The sequence below is a fragment of the Accipiter gentilis genome, chromosome 18, assembly GCF_929443795.1.
Source record: "Accipiter gentilis chromosome 18, bAccGen1.1, whole genome shotgun sequence".
Lineage (NCBI taxonomy): Eukaryota > Metazoa > Chordata > Aves > Accipitriformes > Accipitridae > Astur > Astur gentilis.
The window spans coordinates 2,652,371-2,669,648 of record NC_064897.1 but is presented as its reverse complement, the minus strand read 5'-3'; the positions used below and the strand labels follow the sequence as shown (position 1 = coordinate 2,669,648).

Sequence of the window (17,278 nt, the reverse complement as noted above, 5' to 3'; positions counted from 1 at the left end):
TACTCTTAGCCTCTTTCTATCCCTTGAAATTTTAGGATTTGCAACAGGTTCAATCACTCATTTAAAACACTGAAGCATGTAATTAAATATGCTGCGATACCTGTTAAAAGGTCTATGTCTAACATCATTCTACTTCGTCCCAGTTGATTATAGCAAGGGACACTTGACAAGGTAAGGGCTGAGGACCATTTCTGCTATCTACAGAACTTCATGGGCTCAGGAGCCACATGAAATTCTCTGTTGTTTAATCTCACCTTTAAAGTAGTCCCACGACTGGCTTGATTTCTTAAATATAGTAGATACTGTAGGTTAAAGATGCTGAATCTTCATAGGCCTGTTAGAACAAATTAATTCCATTACCACACTGTTTACTGAACATAACCACACTAGAATTATCAATACTTTGCTCTCAAATATTACGTGCCGGGTAGTGGGCCCACACGGGAAATCTGAGTAGTCATGCATCATGATTGCTCCTGAATACCTAAAACATTTCAATAAAATTAACATCACAAGTGCTGTGTTCATTTCTTCTGTTTCTAAAGTCTTCCTCATTACAGGAGTGGATACTAATGAATGATAACTCCAAGGTCTTCTACCTCAGAACAGCACTTTTGTCAACTGTTTTAGAAACGAGAGGAAATATCATTAATGTGATCCATTCTTGACTCTAGAAATGGGATGAGACATCTGGATGCAGTTGCCCAGTATCATTAACATCACTTGTCATTTTGACCAGACCATAAAGACCTAATATAAGGCAAAGCTATTTTTTATACACTTTTGACAGCACAGTTCCAAATCACATTCTTATTGGCAATGGAAGGAGCCAAGTCCTACTCCGCTGCTGGGCTGAGAAGCTAGATTATTTTCTGTCACTGGATTTGTCCTTCCAGTCCAAGATATAGACACATTAGAAATATGGGAAAGCTTGTATTGAAGTTCCCCCCATATATATCATTCACTGCTTAAATAGGGAGCTTCCTCCTTTTTAGTATTACTGTTATGGCAATGCCTAAAGGATCCATCACGCTAAACGATCCACTATGCTAGGCTGCATACACATGAGTCTCCTAAAGGAGGGCGGGGGGGAAACAAATCACTCCTTACTGCCTATACAAGTTTTGAGACGCAAGAGGTACACTGCTCTAAACTGACTCATTCAGGACTGACCAACATGTCAGTGGCACAGCCAGGAGCAGAATCCAGATTTCCTACGTTCCTAGCTTGAGAAGGTATTTCTAATCTTTGCTGTGTATGGATTGCAGAGCCTCATTACCTTGCTGTAATGAAAAGTAGCAATTATAAAACACCCAGCAGAACAGCACATGCTGGGGGGTAACCAGTAATACCTTTGAGGACTAGAAAATTCTCTGTTGCTGCAACAAGTGCCAGCATCAGGTATGGTTGTATGGAAGGTGGAGTTTCTGCAGATTTAACAAGGAACAATCTGTGAATTCATCTGCCCTGAATGTTTTTCAGGCTACGCTGATGACCAGAGGCTGCCTGATAGCAACTGCAAAAATTCTAGTGTAGTCACTTTTGAATGCTTTGGAAATGCTTCTGTAGTGTCCATGCTACTGTTTTGTATTTTGCTGTGGTCTTTTCATCTGTATCTGTTCATTTTCTCTTGTTTTGTGGCTGGATCATACATTCTTTGAGGAAGAGTTTGTATTTCTGTTCTGTTTATATAATACTGAGCAGAAAAAGCATCTGGGAATTATAATTACCATTATTATGGTAATAACAGCATTTTTCCATTTTAGCCAGGAAATTTCCTGGTGTCACTCACAAGATCATTTTTTGGTTTTCTTTTCCTTCACCATCTCATTTTCCTTACATAGTCACCCATTTTAGTTGCTTATAAGAGAGCTCAGGTTCTCTCTCACCTAATTTTTTCAGGTATTATCTCAATCTGGGAGAGGAGGACGATCTGAGATAGACACATGTATTCAGGAGTGCTCCTTAATCCCTGGTGCACATTCAGGATGCATCAAAAGCCATGTGATGGAGCTATCACCATGGCAGAAAATGTTGAATCATTCTCCAATAGAAAGTTTTGTTGATTCTCCCTCCTCCTGAGAAAGAAGGGGAAGAAAGAAATAAGGGAGTTTCTGTTAAATATTAGCTGTCCCAAAAAGTCCAGTGCAGCTATATGAAGAGATTTTGGTTAAAAAATATATACCTAAAAAGGAATATATTTGATTTGAAAACAAAACCTTCTATGGAATTGGTAACTAATATTTCAATTATCCCACACTGTCATGGCACCCCCTCAGTGCTGGACCATTTGAGCAGCAGACCCACACTCGTCTTACAGCAGTGTTGGTTCCAAAACGAAGTGTTCTACTTTCAGGCTGATCTATTTTAGTGTCCAAAAAAAAAAAAAACAAATAAAAATCAACATTTACTGTGGCAACCTGCTGTCATTATCCAGCCAGCAATATTAGATTGCTACATACACCTACCACATGCAATAGCTATTATAATGCAAGATTATTACAGTTGTTGCAATGACATCAGACCCTTATGCTCCTGAGGGCTAAGGGAACATTGCGTCAAAACTTCTTTACATTGGCCCACGTTCCTCATGACTGAAAACCTCTCCAGGGTCACACACTGGTAAACGAACGCCCACCAAAAAGTAGCTCTTGTGCGGGTGCTGAGACTGCTGGCTGCTCTGCAAGAGGAGAGCGGAGAGCTGCAGGGGATTTCCTTGGGGCTGGCAGTGCGGGGTCCTCACCAGTTAAAGCCTGTCCCACCACCCCCAGCCAGGAAGCAGAGCAGATCTGGGGGGGGTGCCCAGGGGCAGCCCCTAACCCAGAGTATCTGGCAAGTTCATGGCAACAGGCTGGAGAGCCAAGACCGCACGTCTGTACCCTGCTGATCTAGACGCCGGCCCATGGCCAGGCACAGGCATGGCTGCAGCAAAACCCAAGCTACCAAAGGTGTGAGCCTCAGCTTGAAAGCAGCTTCCAAAAAGCAGTGTGAGGAGCCCCCACTGAGGCTTCTCAATTGAGATTTTCAGGGGGAGCCTCTGCTGAGGCTTATCTTTCTTTCAAGGCTACCAGCTACCTCAGCTCTGGGCTGGCCTTGAGCCCAGGCACTCAAAGCCCCAGGGCTCTGACAGGTCTCTCAAGCAGCTTTTCAACATTTTTATGCTATGTCAGCTCTGCCTCTTCACAAGGCTCTGCTTATTTTGTTCCTTTGCACGCTGTTAAGTCTGTTTACATTTTTATTATACCTCTAATATTTGAGGATGTGGTACATGGTGCTTGAATTCAACTACAGCAAGTTCCCCAGCCTGAAGATGTGATCCCCTATATTTTCACAATTGAGGTCTTACTGCTCGCTAGTTTGAACTTCCCCTACTGAACTTTTTTACCCTGAATTCTTTCGGAATTCTGCAGCTTCAGAGGCTAGCATATAAAACTGGACAGAGACCCTTCTCTGTCCCTTAAACAAACTGGCACAACTGACATCCAGACAGCTAAACTCCGTTATCCTGCAGGACAAGGTGCCACCAAAAGTGGCTGTCCTGTGCAAGCCTCCAAACCACAGCTGGAAATCATTTCCCGAGAGCAAAGCTGCACTAGTCACTCTTACCAGCATGGAAGAGTTGTGTGCCATGGTTCAGGGCTTGTCTCATGTCTGCTTGGTTTGCTAGTAAAGATGTGGTAAAACATTTCAAGAGTGAGCAGACTGAGCTGTAAACAGGTTTCCTTTCTCTCATGGGTTGCAGAATTCATCTAGCTTTTGACAAAAAGGTTGGAGAATGGGGAAAAAAAAAAACAACCAAAATAAGAAATGGGAGTGAAGCTTGCAGACAGCTATATGGAAGACAGATTTTTGTGGATGAAATGTCAGGTGACATCCAAGTTATAGCGAAGACCTGAGACTTTGGGATGCCTTTGTTATGACAATTCCTTTATCTCGATTGCTGTCATGTTGGATTTTTTAAGTAGTTCTAACATCTAATTTCTAGAGCTTTATGCATAAGAAATAACTAGTCTGTTTAATCTCTTCAGGACAGGGATTACCTCTTCCTTTGTGCATGCATAATAATTAGACCCAGCATAATTTAAAGCCTCTAGATGTTGCATGAGATACTGGAGCATTCAAAGCTATATGCATGGCACTTTTCTTTTAGTTTAAAAATATTACCCTTATCCTTTTCATACAGCCCAACAAATGAATATGATGTTCCCATGTGGAATTGTCCCTTTCTACCCATTGCAAAGCCTTACAGCTGTGTTTACACCTCTGAACACATGGGCTTTACAATGGGAGTCCTGACCCACGCTTATCTGCAAAGGTGCAAGCAAACCACTATAATAAAGCATGACATCAAACTAGCTCATTAAGAGAAACTCTGGCAGTTATCAATTACACTGTTGAATGAGAGCATTTGTCAGAGCTAATATACAGCCAGGCATCCATGAACGGACAATGAAACACTAGCTAATTACCCACCAAGTCTTTCCATTTACTTGATTGAGTTTGCAAGTAGATACAGCATGTGAAACCACCATTCTGCAGGGACTTAATGCTTGCACTTAGAGACATTAGCTCTTCCTGACAGGAAATTGCTTTTCTCCCTTAATGTTTCCACAAAGAGCTAGTAAGACACAGGAAATAATTCTGTGCATTTGGCATCTGATATTCATAAAACTTCGGCAGTCCCTGTAAGCAGCTAGAACTAGACGCAAGAGTTGGCATGCGCAGTAAAGCCTCCCACTCAAAGCAGCCATAGCAGCACCCCTTGGCACTCCTGACATGCAACGCTTATTAGATAAAGGATTTTCCAGGAGAGAAGCTGACGACCACACTTTGGGTGGATTGAAAAAGACATCTGTGAAAGAGGAAGATACGTTTGCAATACACTGTTGCTTTTGGCCTTAGGAATCAAATTCATGTTTCAAGAGTGAAAAGGTTTTGCCCGAATTTGACATCAAGTAATCATACAATGCTCTACAAGTAATTAGAACTGTGAAATTCAAACTGATGTTCCTCAGCTTAATTATGTTAAATATGCTAAGGGAAGCCTTTTTTCAGTGGAAAGAGGTATCTCGCGTCCTGAAGCTCCTTAACTGCCTGGTTTTTCCATTACACTGCATCGGGGAAAGAAATCCCACAGCCTTCTGCCTGAGATAAGCACATAATGACCTCCCTAAATCTAACAGATGTCTCGACCTTTGTGGTGGGTTGACCCTGGCTGGACACCAGGTGCCCACCAAAGCCATTTTATCACTCCCCTCCCAGCTGGACAGGGGAGAGAAAATATAACAAAGGGCTCATGAGTCAAGATAAGGAGAGGAGAGATCACTCACCAATTACCATCACAGGCAAAAGAGACTCAGCTTGGGGAAAATTAACCCAATTCATTACCAGATTAGGGTAATGAAAAATAAAACCAAATCTCAGAACACCTTCCCTCCACCCCTCCCTTCTTCCCAGGCACAAATTCACTCCTGGATTCTCTACCTATCCCCCCCCCAGCAGTGCAGGGGGATGGGGAATGGGGTTTATGGTCAGTTCATCACACGTTATTTTCTGCTGCTTCATCCTCTACAGGGGCAGGACTCATCTCACTCTTCCCCTGCTCCAGCGTGGGGTCCCTCCCACTGGGGACAGTCCTTCATGAACTTCTCCAACGTGGGCCCTTCCCATGGACTGCCGTTCTGCATAGGTCTCTTCCACGGGCTGCAGTCCTTCAGGCACAGACTACTCCAGCGTGGGTCCCCCGCGGGGTCACAAGTCCTGCCAGAAAACCTGCTCCGTGGGCTCCTCTCTCCATCAGGCCACAGATCCTGCCAGGAGCCTGCTCCAGCGTGGGTTTCCCACGGGGTCACAGCCTCCTTCGGGCATCTATCTGCTCCGGCGTGGGGTCCTCCCTGGGCTGCAGGTGGAGATCTGCTCCCCCGTGGACCTCCCTGGGCTGCAGGGGGACAGCCTGCCTCACCAGGGTCTTCCTCACCACGGGCTGCAGGGGAATCTCTGCTCCGGTGCCTGGAGCATCTCCTCCCCCTCCTTCTGCACTGACCTGGGGGTCTGCAGGGCTGTTTCTCTCACATGTTCTCACTCCTCTCTCTGGCTGCCATTTCTGTCTCTCCCAGCAACTTTTTTTCCTTCTTAACTATGTTCTCCCAGAGGTGCTACCACCATGGCTGATGGGCTCGGCCTTGGCCAGTAGCAGGTTTTTCTCAGAGCCGGCTGGTATGGGCTCTGTTGGACACAGGGGAAGCTTCCAGCAGCTTCTCTCAGAAGCCACCCCTGTAACCCCCCCGCTACCAAAACCTCGCCACACAAACCCAATACAAACTTTTAAGCTGATCTGAGGAGCACTTTTTAAAAAATCTAAAATATTTGACTAAGGAAGAACACCACTACATGAAGGAGTGCTGTGCTGGGGGAACCCAGAAACCATGGATGGCCTTAGATTCTGCTGCTGATGTAAACCATCTCCTCCTGTTCTGCTTCAGTCAGACAGACTCACTCCGCAGCACTAGCAGCAAGCAGAGATGGACGCAAACTGTTAAAGTTTCACAACAGTCACGGCTGTGGGATCTCATCAGATGCATGGCTGTGCATCTCATCTCTGATAAGAATTAACTTGTAGTTACTTGCTTTTGCTATCAACCCTGGCAAAATAATCTTAACACATAATTCCTAGAACAGGATAACTCATTCAAGGCCAGCATTCCCTAGGAACGTGTGGGAGTGTACAGCTGGCCACTGAAAAACCTGTCACTAACACAGAAAGAGCACCAGACACCTCAAGTCTTCAAATGTTTCAACTCTTTAGTCCTAGTGTGACCCAGATGCCTTACAGGAGAGGGTAAGCTTGTCTACAAACAGTAAAGAAACTTTCACTTCTAAGACACGCAATCCCTCCAAAATACCATTTGGGGAATTCTTTATGCATTGTGAAAAGAGGCTACAAGCCCAGTTAAGATTTATACATATGTCTATAAATTGTCTTTAACAGGAGACAATGTCTAAACAATGTAGGAACACACACGCACTCTTCAGAAGTAAAACATAACGTCCAGCCACAGAAAGCTCTACTGTACTTCACATAACTTCTGGTTTATGTAAACTACCAACATGCCTATAGAAAAAATGGAAAACGAAACTAATTTCACTACAGTTCAGATTGGTGGACCCTTGGATAAGACACTGTATATTCCAGATCTATGCTTTTATCAACATGCTTTCCTTTATATAAAAAACTATTTAAATGATTAACATTCTTTGGTTTTATTGAGCTTAGTGCAGGGTTTATTGCATGAAGCGTAATGGCCTGTGACATATAGACAATTAAATGAGATGAGCTATTGGCCCATTTTGTTCTTAAACTTCTGCATGTTGCTAAACCTATGACTATAGAACAGCAAGGTAAACAAATAAGAGCAAATTCTCTGCTTGTTCAGCAGACAGCAGTTATCTCCAGTTTTAGCCTTTATCCTTCCCATCAAATTATTCTCGTGGTGAACAAATTTACTATTCAAATGACCATGCTCATGTGCACCATAAGTAGATGAAATAAACCAATGTTACTATAAATTTGTCACTTTAGGTTGGTCATTGTTTAGCACTTGCTGATTAAAGTTAGGCACCTGGGGATGCATATGCAGAACAGGGATCCAAGACAAAGTCATGTTCAAGAAAAGGGAGTGAGAAAAGAACAGTGTCTTGGAAAGAAAGAAATAATGCACTGATAGATGATGTGGGGTTTGAGGAGCTGGAAGCATGTAGCTTTAAAAAGAGGAAGCAATATTACCAGAGAGTAAGAGGAAATGACAGGGTAAAAGAAGTAAAATGGAGACTATAAGGAAGAGGGATTTCAGTGATGGCTTGAAAGAAGCACAGGGAGTGAGATGAAGAGGAGGAAGAAATGAAACCAAAGGTGTTATCTTGATATTTAAAGACACCTTCCTATAGGTTCCCCTGGATCATCAGCAGACAAAGAAAGGTGACAAAGGCATAAGCCAGCCATTAATTTCATTATTCTAATTTTCATGGTTTAAGATAGCATTTTTTAGCAGTCTGGACATTTATTGAATGTGAAAATGTTGAAAACCAGACATTTTAATAGAGCCTGAAAGCATTAGGTCCACTCTAACTCCATTGAGAAGTTTGGCTGCAAACACAGCATACACTTAAAGATAAGCTGTTTCAGAAAATCTGAGATTAGCGTTGCCCTCAGCTGTAAATACCAGGCTGATAAGAAATACTAGGAGCTTAGCTTAGATCTGTTCATATCAATAGGCTGGGAAAAGTTAACAGTTTGGAACAGGTCATGGAAATCTAGTTCAATTGACACTGACTGTTTGCTGCTGCTAAGTTCAGATTTTATTTTTTTTTTTAATATTTCCTTTCTCTCAATAGCCCGCTTCTGCTGAGAATTTCAAAATGCCAGTAACTGTTAACAAAGCATTCAATTAGTAACACCACACGCTTACATGGATGGGGAACCCAGAGCTCCAAAAAAGGTGGGTAGCACTAAACACTCTGGTCGTTATGATTTGTGCAGACATGTAGTATATCAGTGACAAAATGCAAGACTCCTTATACTTTTTGCCTCCCAGTCCACTGCTCTAGTTCTTTCAAAAAGCTTATGTCCTTCCTTGTCACTAATTACACCTGTGTAAATAACCAAGGTCTATGCTGAAGTACACCTGCTACTCTTCAGATTCCTTTCACTATAGCCAGGTGGTCTTCATAAAGGAAGACTTAACTTTTAGTCTAGGTTTGTTTTATAGCCAATACTAGAATTTCCAATTTTTGTTTTTCCATCAAAATAAGTTACCTTTCTGGCTCAGAATAAGCCAATCAAACTGATAGGCAATTTGTGACACTGAGGCCAGCATAAAGCATCTTGCACTTTCGCACCTTATGGATTTAGTGCCAACCACTGATGCAAAATTAGTCTAAAGTAACCCAGACTAATATGATAGTTTACGTGACACACCAATTCCTGTGTCCATGCAAAAACCCCCCCAGAATTATACTAGCTAGAGGCTTGGCTAAGTGAGAATTTAAGAACTAGTGCATAGTATCATTAGAGACAGGTTTGTCAAGTGTACTGGTGTGGGAGGCTAGGTGCTGGCCTTCTGGCAAAGCAAGTTCTTGGTTCTGGACTTTCCCTGGCCTCAGAAGTCACTGTCCTTCCCTCTGCTGCAGTTTCCCTTCTCACTCTGTTTTGTGTTTAGTAAGGACCAGCTTTTTGCAGGTGTGTACTCTGCTTGGATTAGTAAGGTGCAAGGCTTCCTGAGACATCCAGGCCTTACCAGGATTTAAGACTCATTTATCTATTTCCTTAGGTCTCACCTCATGAGGATGAACTTGCTTAATTTTATTAAAAATATGTTCATTTTCAGAGGCACAGTTAATTCAAATATAAGGCATAACTTTCCAGGCATTGCTGTACATAAAACTTACTTTATAATAATAGACTAAAAGTAGAATGTGTGGCTGTCAAATATATAGTCTGGAACTTAGGAGGTAATTGTTTGTAAGTAAACTGGATGAACAGAAGTTCAGATGCTTTGAAGTGACGATAAACTGTTGTTGTGAACTCACTAGATGGGAACCAGTTTAAGAAATACATACAGGTGTAATTTCTATACTTTCCTGCAAGAATAGCACATCCCATGGTTTATCAAAACACTTATTGAAAGGAGTATGGCTAAGAGTTCTCAGAAGTAATAATCACTCTGGGCACTAATGAATGCTTTACAAGCCACTAAACAAATGAGACCATTTTCACAGCTTAAGGCTATAGCTACCCTAGCTAATTGCATTTTCTCAGTTCTCCGCTGGTGAATCATTAGCACTGATGGAAAAGGAAGATCTCATGGAGATAACTGAGTGGGCTTAATACCTTAGCAGCTAACCTTGAGCTAGTGTGGAGAAAAATGCATAATGTCATCATAAGATACTCAAAATCACCAACATACCGTAACAGTTGGAGACCCATCTTCAAAATAAAATTCCTGTTTTCACAGGTTTCCTTTCCCCACCTCTAACCAAAATAAAGATCATTGTTTTGACTCTTGAGAGAAAACAGCACACTTCCGTTCACTTTCCTTTAAGCATTAATAATACCTTGAGCCTTCAGCTTTTGTTTTGCTTTACAACTTGAACACAACTTCTCCATCACAAAACCAGAGATTGAACTCCTTGCACACATAAATGGCTTGATGCCTTTGTAAGAGACCTTTACTACCTATATTCTACAGAGGCAGAAAGAGTATTGAGTAAGTTTAAAAATCACAAGATGAAGTCCTGACACCCACTGGCATCTTCCTTTTACAAACTTGAGTCAGGAAAGCCAAATTTCACCCAAGATCTTCCTGACAATAAAATTGTTTTTCCTAAGCAGGAAAGAATTTCTCCAATTTGAAACTTGATTGCCCGAATTCATGTATTATACATATTTGTATGACTACCAGAATATTTTGCAAACGTGAAGAAATATTCTGATTAGATGTCAGTGAAAGAAGGCAGCTGAACTCTGCTCAGACCAAGTGATCTGTAAAGACGACCTTTGTCCTAGAGGTAAAGTGTTGAAAATTACCTGAATTTTCTTGCATGTAGTTGATCCACTCTGAATGTTTGCTTCAGTAACTATGAATCCAAAGAAAACCCACCATACCAAGTTCTTTATCTAAAGCTGCTGCTAGTGCCATTTATTAGAGCAACCCAGCCTATAAAAGCAGATCTTCTGCTCTCCTCTCACAGGTTCTTTCTTATTTTGCCTGTTATTTAAACTATTAACTAGTGTTCATTAAGATTAATACTGAAATACTAACATAACTATATAATACAGTATAATCAACATAGCATTAAAACCAGTAAAATAGAAATTCTATTCTATTACAAAAATTGTAAGCTTTTCAAATACCCTTTTCATTAAATATTTGTTAAAATAAAAGATTCAATCATTACTTGTTGCATTTGTACAATTGTTACTCATTCTCAAATTTGATTTTTCCGCTACATTTCTAGAAGCATACACAAAAATTCAGGCGTTTAAAATCTCATTTCTAAATTCCAATATAATTTAGAAATTACTGCTGAAAATTCAGTTTATTTTTTGGAAGTTATCACACATTTTCCCAAAAGAATTAAGAAGTTAATCACCGCATTCTTCATAAACGGTGCACGATTTGATCACTTCTCTGAACAAGTGATTTCTTCTATACCCTCTATTACTGTCTGTTAGGATTTAACTTTCTCCTTAAGACAGGCTGAAACCTGGGCTTTGTGGTTACAAAGAGATCTCGCATAAGCCTTCAGCATCATCCCAGCAGCAGCAGCCGCCAGATGGGTACAGCCTGGTGTGACACGGGGTCAGTTCACCACTGACCCATTTCGCTGAGCCCCTGCAGACTCACCACCCAGTTCTCTTCAACCAGACTTGTCATCTCAGAGGACAGAGGTAATACTTGAGCACTCTGACATAGTCACGGTTCAGACATCCCGAGTCCCTAAGAAGCGGTGAACGTTTCTCTATCTCGTGCTGCCTATGCGCTCCAAGCCTGCAACATACGTATAGGCTAAAGAGCACACATGCATAAAGGCAAGACATAGAGAAGGTAAACACTTGAAGGAACTCAGCAGTATATCAGCGTCAAGTAACACGGCAGTGAAAAGCGATGCTAAGTTCGTCGCTGCTTTGAACAGACTGCTCAGCAGACACTTGGCCTGCGCAAGCTCCGTGTTACCTCTGCTGTCTGAGGCAACTTCCCAGCCAGTTCCGTTTTTTCAGCAAAATCCTGTACCCTGAATGCAAAGCCATACCCAGACTGGCAGGGGCTGCCTTCCTGCGAGGGGCTTGCCTTTATCAAGGGACTGGCCCATTTCCTCTTAAGCAAGCTTAGCCATGTAATCCAAAAATAATGAATTCCTACTTGGACTTTAAATTTGCTGAGCTCATGGAGGGCTTCAGGTGGGTTCGTAAGTGGCAAGGTATTTCTCGACACAGTACAAGTACAGCTCAAGGAAAACGATGAAACATGGATTCTGTGCCAGTGGCATTAAAACCCAGGAGCCCGTTATCACAAGGCTACAGTTCACATCTCAATCCTATTAAGATAATTACACTCTCGGGAACAGCACGGGAGCAACCTAGGACAAAAGGCTCTGGTGCAGAAGGCTCAGTGGGTTTGGCTGCAGAAGAGGGGGATCAGGCTGGACTGAAAGCTATTCATATAAGTTCAGACATATGTTTCTACTCCTACAATGCAAGACTGAGCATCTCTGGCTTCCATTCAGCATATCCCGTGGCAATTAACTGATGAAAGTAGTGTGACAGGGATGACGAGTAGTACAAAGAAAGGAGGAAGGACAAAAGAAAGCTAAAGGGGTAGAACACCTCGAACTTCAGAAATACATGACCTTAAGTACTCTGCTGTGCATTTGGAGGAGTAACTACAAAGGATAATTTTAGCTGAAAAAAAAACCCCCTCTTGTAACACTATATAGATAGAACTTTCAGAAGCTTTAATTGTAGGTTTAATCTTGGGAGCAGAATTAGTCCTGTGCTGAACACTGGAAAGTTCCAGAAGTAGCTTTGAATTATCATTCAAGCTGACCGATTTAACACAATTTATAATGGGAGGCCCAAAATGTCTGTGTTCCAAGTCAAAATGCCTTGATGCAGTTAGGGAGGCAATTAAGTAAAGATTGCAGAATTAATTTTTGCATATAAACTCACGGGATGGCTCACTGACCCACGAGCATGCCTTCAGCAGAAAGCAGCAGACTGTTGAAGACAGAGATACCCCAGTTTAGGACTAAAATACAGTTTGGATTTTTAAGCAAATTGTTTAATCTCTTCAGCACAAAACTGCGTTTCATACCCTATATCTTTAAAGTAGATATAACATTCATTTGCCAAATGTAGCTGTTATAAGTCTGAATTCGTTATTATCAGTAAAAAAGACATTAAAAAATAAGGGTACTTTGCATGCTTTTAATGGGTTCAATAGCACTTTCAAAGCTTCAGAATTACAAAGTCTATTCCTGCAAAAGTTCATGCACATACAAAGCTTGAAGCACATAACTAATGCTGATCTCTTTGACAAGGCTATAAGTAGCTACAGAAGTTTTGACAGGGTCAGTATTGTAAGGCATATATAGTATAGGCCTCATCCATTAGAAATACATTCAAATGCATTAAATAAGCCCATATCTGCTAACTTGCAAACTCATTTTAATTGTTAGGTATTCACACACCATGTGGTCTTATCAACATGCACTGCAGATTGTCACAATTAGCCGCTACTAAAATAAATATAGTAAAGAAAACATAGCCTTACATAAATAACTTGCCTGACTTTTGTGTAAGCATAGCAAAGGTTGATTATTATTGACTAATTCAGATGACATACCTCACAACATTGCCAGCTGGTTATCTACGATGAACTTGAGGTTTTCTCCTGTTTTAGGTTTCTGCTGTATAGAGCACGCATCTGAAGTTAAAAAAGACGCATCTAGCCTATTCTCTGACCCATAGCCTATCCATCTTGTTGATCAATATCTATATTTCACATCAGGACATAAAGTGCATTATTATATAAGAAAGCAGAGGGATCTGTGCAGGCTGGAAGCTCCCTGGGGGCCAGGGAACTGGGGGGAGGCTCCCAGACTGGCAGGGCTCTCCGGGGCTACAGCTCAGCACTACAGAACCTAAGCATGGGAAGAGAATAAATCAGAGCCCAGGTCAAAAGGTACCGCCATGGTCATAGGGCAGGTCCACGGCCAAGCTGAGAAGTCAGCCTGCGCGTCAGGGTCCAGCACCAACAGCATCCAAATAGAACCAAAGAACAACACCCCCTCCCCATGAGCAAGAGAGAGCCTCAGGGCTGAGATTAAATAGAGTCCTCAGCCTGCCAGTGGGGGGGGGCGGGGGGGGGGGGGGGCCAGGTGAGGCTGGTCAGGGCCATTAAGGCCTGTTAGTGCCCCCAGGGCACTAACATGCATTACTTCTCTGCAAGATGGAGAATTTATTATTTTGTGCGTAACTGAGTTCCGTGAGAGCACGCGTGGTAGGATAGGGCTCCTGATACCCATTATAGCGATAACGTGGTGCTAAGTGTTGGTGAAGAAGACCTTTAGGAGCAATATGTAAAGATAGAACACAATCCCCCCTCTCCATCAAGAGTTTGGCTAGACAGAGGGGTTTGTTGTTTTAAAATGTACCATGGGATCTTTAAAAACCAAAATCAATTAGCATTTTGGATTTCCAGCCGATCCTAAGGGTACTTAATCAATAGCTCCTTGAAGAAAACAGACTTTATCCCTCTATCTTCTGATCAAGAGCGGTGGTCTACTAGGAGGTGCGCTTGGCAGGCCTACAAGAAGAAAAACAGCTGAAGGTTGGGCCTGTTTTGGCAGAAGCCGGAGAAAACTGAATGTAGGGCTAGGAACTGAATAGGGGCAGGAGTACCATTTTGTTATACAGAAGGCCTGGATGGGGCAGCAGCAGGTTTGCTTAATTGCTTTTTTTAGAGAAAAGAGAACTATCAGATTTAACAATGGAAGAGGTGCTTAAGTCCCGTGAGTGTATGTCCACACTTTCCATTGCTTTGTAAAAAACTAGATTATTACTAGCAAAATGCTTCATCGACTTAAAATTCCTGTCACGTGTCCAATTCAGCATATGGGCCTTCCATAGAAAATACTCTTGTCTGTACCCCTGTAGCGGGAAATCGGTATATGGTTGTAAATAGCATGCACCAGGTGTCTGATTGTTAGTTTACTGGCATCAGAAGTTGACACGAAACTGAAATTGCAAACACGGTGTAAATGTATGCTGTTTTGGAGAATGATCACACAGCGTTTGAAAACTTTTCTTTCTTATAAAGCTGTAGCAGAAAGCCCAGCTCTCAAATGATGTCAACTCAAGCCTTAAGTCCTCCGTCCCCTTCTCTCCTTTCCACCACCACCTTCAAAGGCCTGTTGTTTCAAATAGGACTTCAGAGAGAAGAAAGGGCTGCATAAGCCTTACAACACTTTTAGGAACCGAGGAGAGCGTAAAGTAACGTTAGAAACAAAAAAAATGTTGAGCAACTTGTTTGCAGAAGAACTGGGCAGGCAGTTGTATTGCTATCTCCAGCTGCGGCTTAGCGAATCCTTAATTTACGAACTGAGGAAGTTTTGGCCATTGTTGGCATCTGCTGGGGGCAACCAGCAACAGCAGCAGCAGGGCTTGGGGTCCAACCCCTGCAGCACAAGCTGACTTATTCCCTGCGATCACCCGTTCCTGATTTACGTTACACCGCGCTAGCAAGAGGTGCTAATGCTAAGAGGTGACCCGGCTCTTGGTAGACGCTTCAGGGGATGCCTTCAGTTGGGTTTTGTCCCCACAGTGCTGTACACGTACGGTTACAGCTGGCGGGGGACAGGCGAGCGAGAAGGAAGCGGTAGTTCGGGAGATTCGATGTCAGCGGGGCAGGCAGGAGAGCTCTGCCTGCCGTAGCAAGAGCAAATCTGTGGGACAGAGTGAGAGGGAAGGATGGGGAAGGTGTCCAGAAAACCGGACTGGAAACAAAAGACCTTCAGACGCAGGAAGGGACGCAGGACTGCGTGGGCTGCCCTGGATGAGGGTCAAGCGTGTGGCTCCGCTCTCCCCGCAGACCCTGCCTGCAGGTGGATTTTCTTATCCTTCTGCTCAGCCTTGCGGGGTTACAGACCACCTGAAACACTGTTCTGCGTTTTCCACTCGGCCGTGCGTGGTTCTTCCCACAGGAAAAGGTATTTTTCACCAGTGTAGCACATGAAGAGCAGTACTTGTGGGTGGGAACAGGGGGGTTGCTACTGAAAAGCCGGTCGAAGAAACTCTCTAAGACTCGTTTTGGAGTTTTAGAAAGCAGGCATTCTTTATTGCAGCGCTGGATGCACGGGGGATAGGTCCAGCTAGCGTGCGTGCCACAGCTTCAGCACGAACAGGTTATATAGAATAACGAATTGCATATTAATCAGATTAGTCTACATGTACATAAAAATGATTGCAACTGATTATCGTAGTACTGCCTACATCCGATCACGAGCAGTGAAGGATCCCTTTGAGTCGAAGGGCTGCTTTTGCGACCACCGACCCATTTGAAGTTCTTGCTGGCTGTCCTTGAAGGCTTGATTCTTGTCCTTGTTCTTTGACCTTGAAGCTTAATGCAGCTTCGATCACAAGTGGTCAGTTTTAACATTGTTCTCATCTGGCGTACAGGAACATCTAGTCGTAAGAGCAAAGAACTGCAAAACTCGGGAGTAACTACCTCCGCTAGTTAATTGCTTGGCTGTACTTTTGTCTATCGTTTCAATCATAGCGTAAGGAACGACTTAACTTTGTTCATGAAATCGGGAAGGGAGAAGAGACATATTGAAAGTTAGCAGATGCCTTGTGTAAATAACAAAGCTTGCTTAACTGGTGCGTGAAGGTCACGGGAAGAGGGCAACGGCTATAACTTACTAGCTAAGGAGGGAAAAGAACAACAGCTATCATCTACCAGATAAGGGGATGGACTCTGCCAAAACTGTACTTTTTCACATCAAAAGACATTCTACATCAAAAGACACTCGTCCTTGAGAAGATAGACCAAATCTGCTTAGTAACGGACCTGCATGAGTGAAGAAAGAAGAAACGGGACAAGGCGGAGACTTGCAAGAAAGAGCTGCATGAACCCTATATAAGGAATGTAACTATAACCTAAAGTTGCGAGCTTGTGGCGGAGCACTGCCTCCCCGGCCGCCCAGCGCTGTTTTGCTCTCTTATCGCTTGCTAATAAATTCGACTTTTTTTTTACTCGCTACAAATTGCCTCCTCCAATTTGTCACGAGCGCCTATAACAATAGCGTTAGTACAAGCTTTCTAATAATTCTTTACCAAATCTCCCTTTTACAGTCACCTAGCAGCAAACCAGTTTCCACGGCTGGTACAAAATCCTAAAATCATCCAAATATTTAGACGTGCCGTACGGAACGTGTGGAAATATGCTATCAGGCGAGCGAGCAGGGAGTTTCCCCCGGGTGAGAGGGCTCTTGCTAACGTCCCCTGCCCACTAACTCATCGCTGGTACCGTACTGGTTTTTCTTTATTTCCCAGCTTCCAGACGAAAAGTTTTTTTCCTTCCCAAACGCTGCTGGGGAACGACGTCGCGCCCGCCCCGGGAGGCGGGGCCGCCGCCCCGCCCCGCCCCCCGCCCCGCCCAGAGGGCGGGGCGGGGGGGGCGGGGGCGGGGCGGCGGCCCCGCCTCCCGCGGCTGCCGTAGCA

At 43.2% G+C, this 17,278-nt stretch overlaps 1 long non-coding RNA gene across 1 annotated transcript; it reads right to left on the bottom strand.

Annotated features, from left to right (window-relative positions):
* Window positions 1-251: 251 nt before the first annotated feature.
* LOC126047627 (uncharacterized) lies at window positions 252-11,977 on the bottom strand. The gene is made up of 3 exons (XR_007508629.1): window positions 11,733-11,977; window positions 10,583-10,632; window positions 252-334 (listed from the first exon to the last, which is right to left on the bottom strand). It is a non-coding gene; the product is annotated as an uncharacterized LOC126047627 (long non-coding RNA).
* Window positions 11,978-17,278: the final 5,301 nt, after the last annotated feature.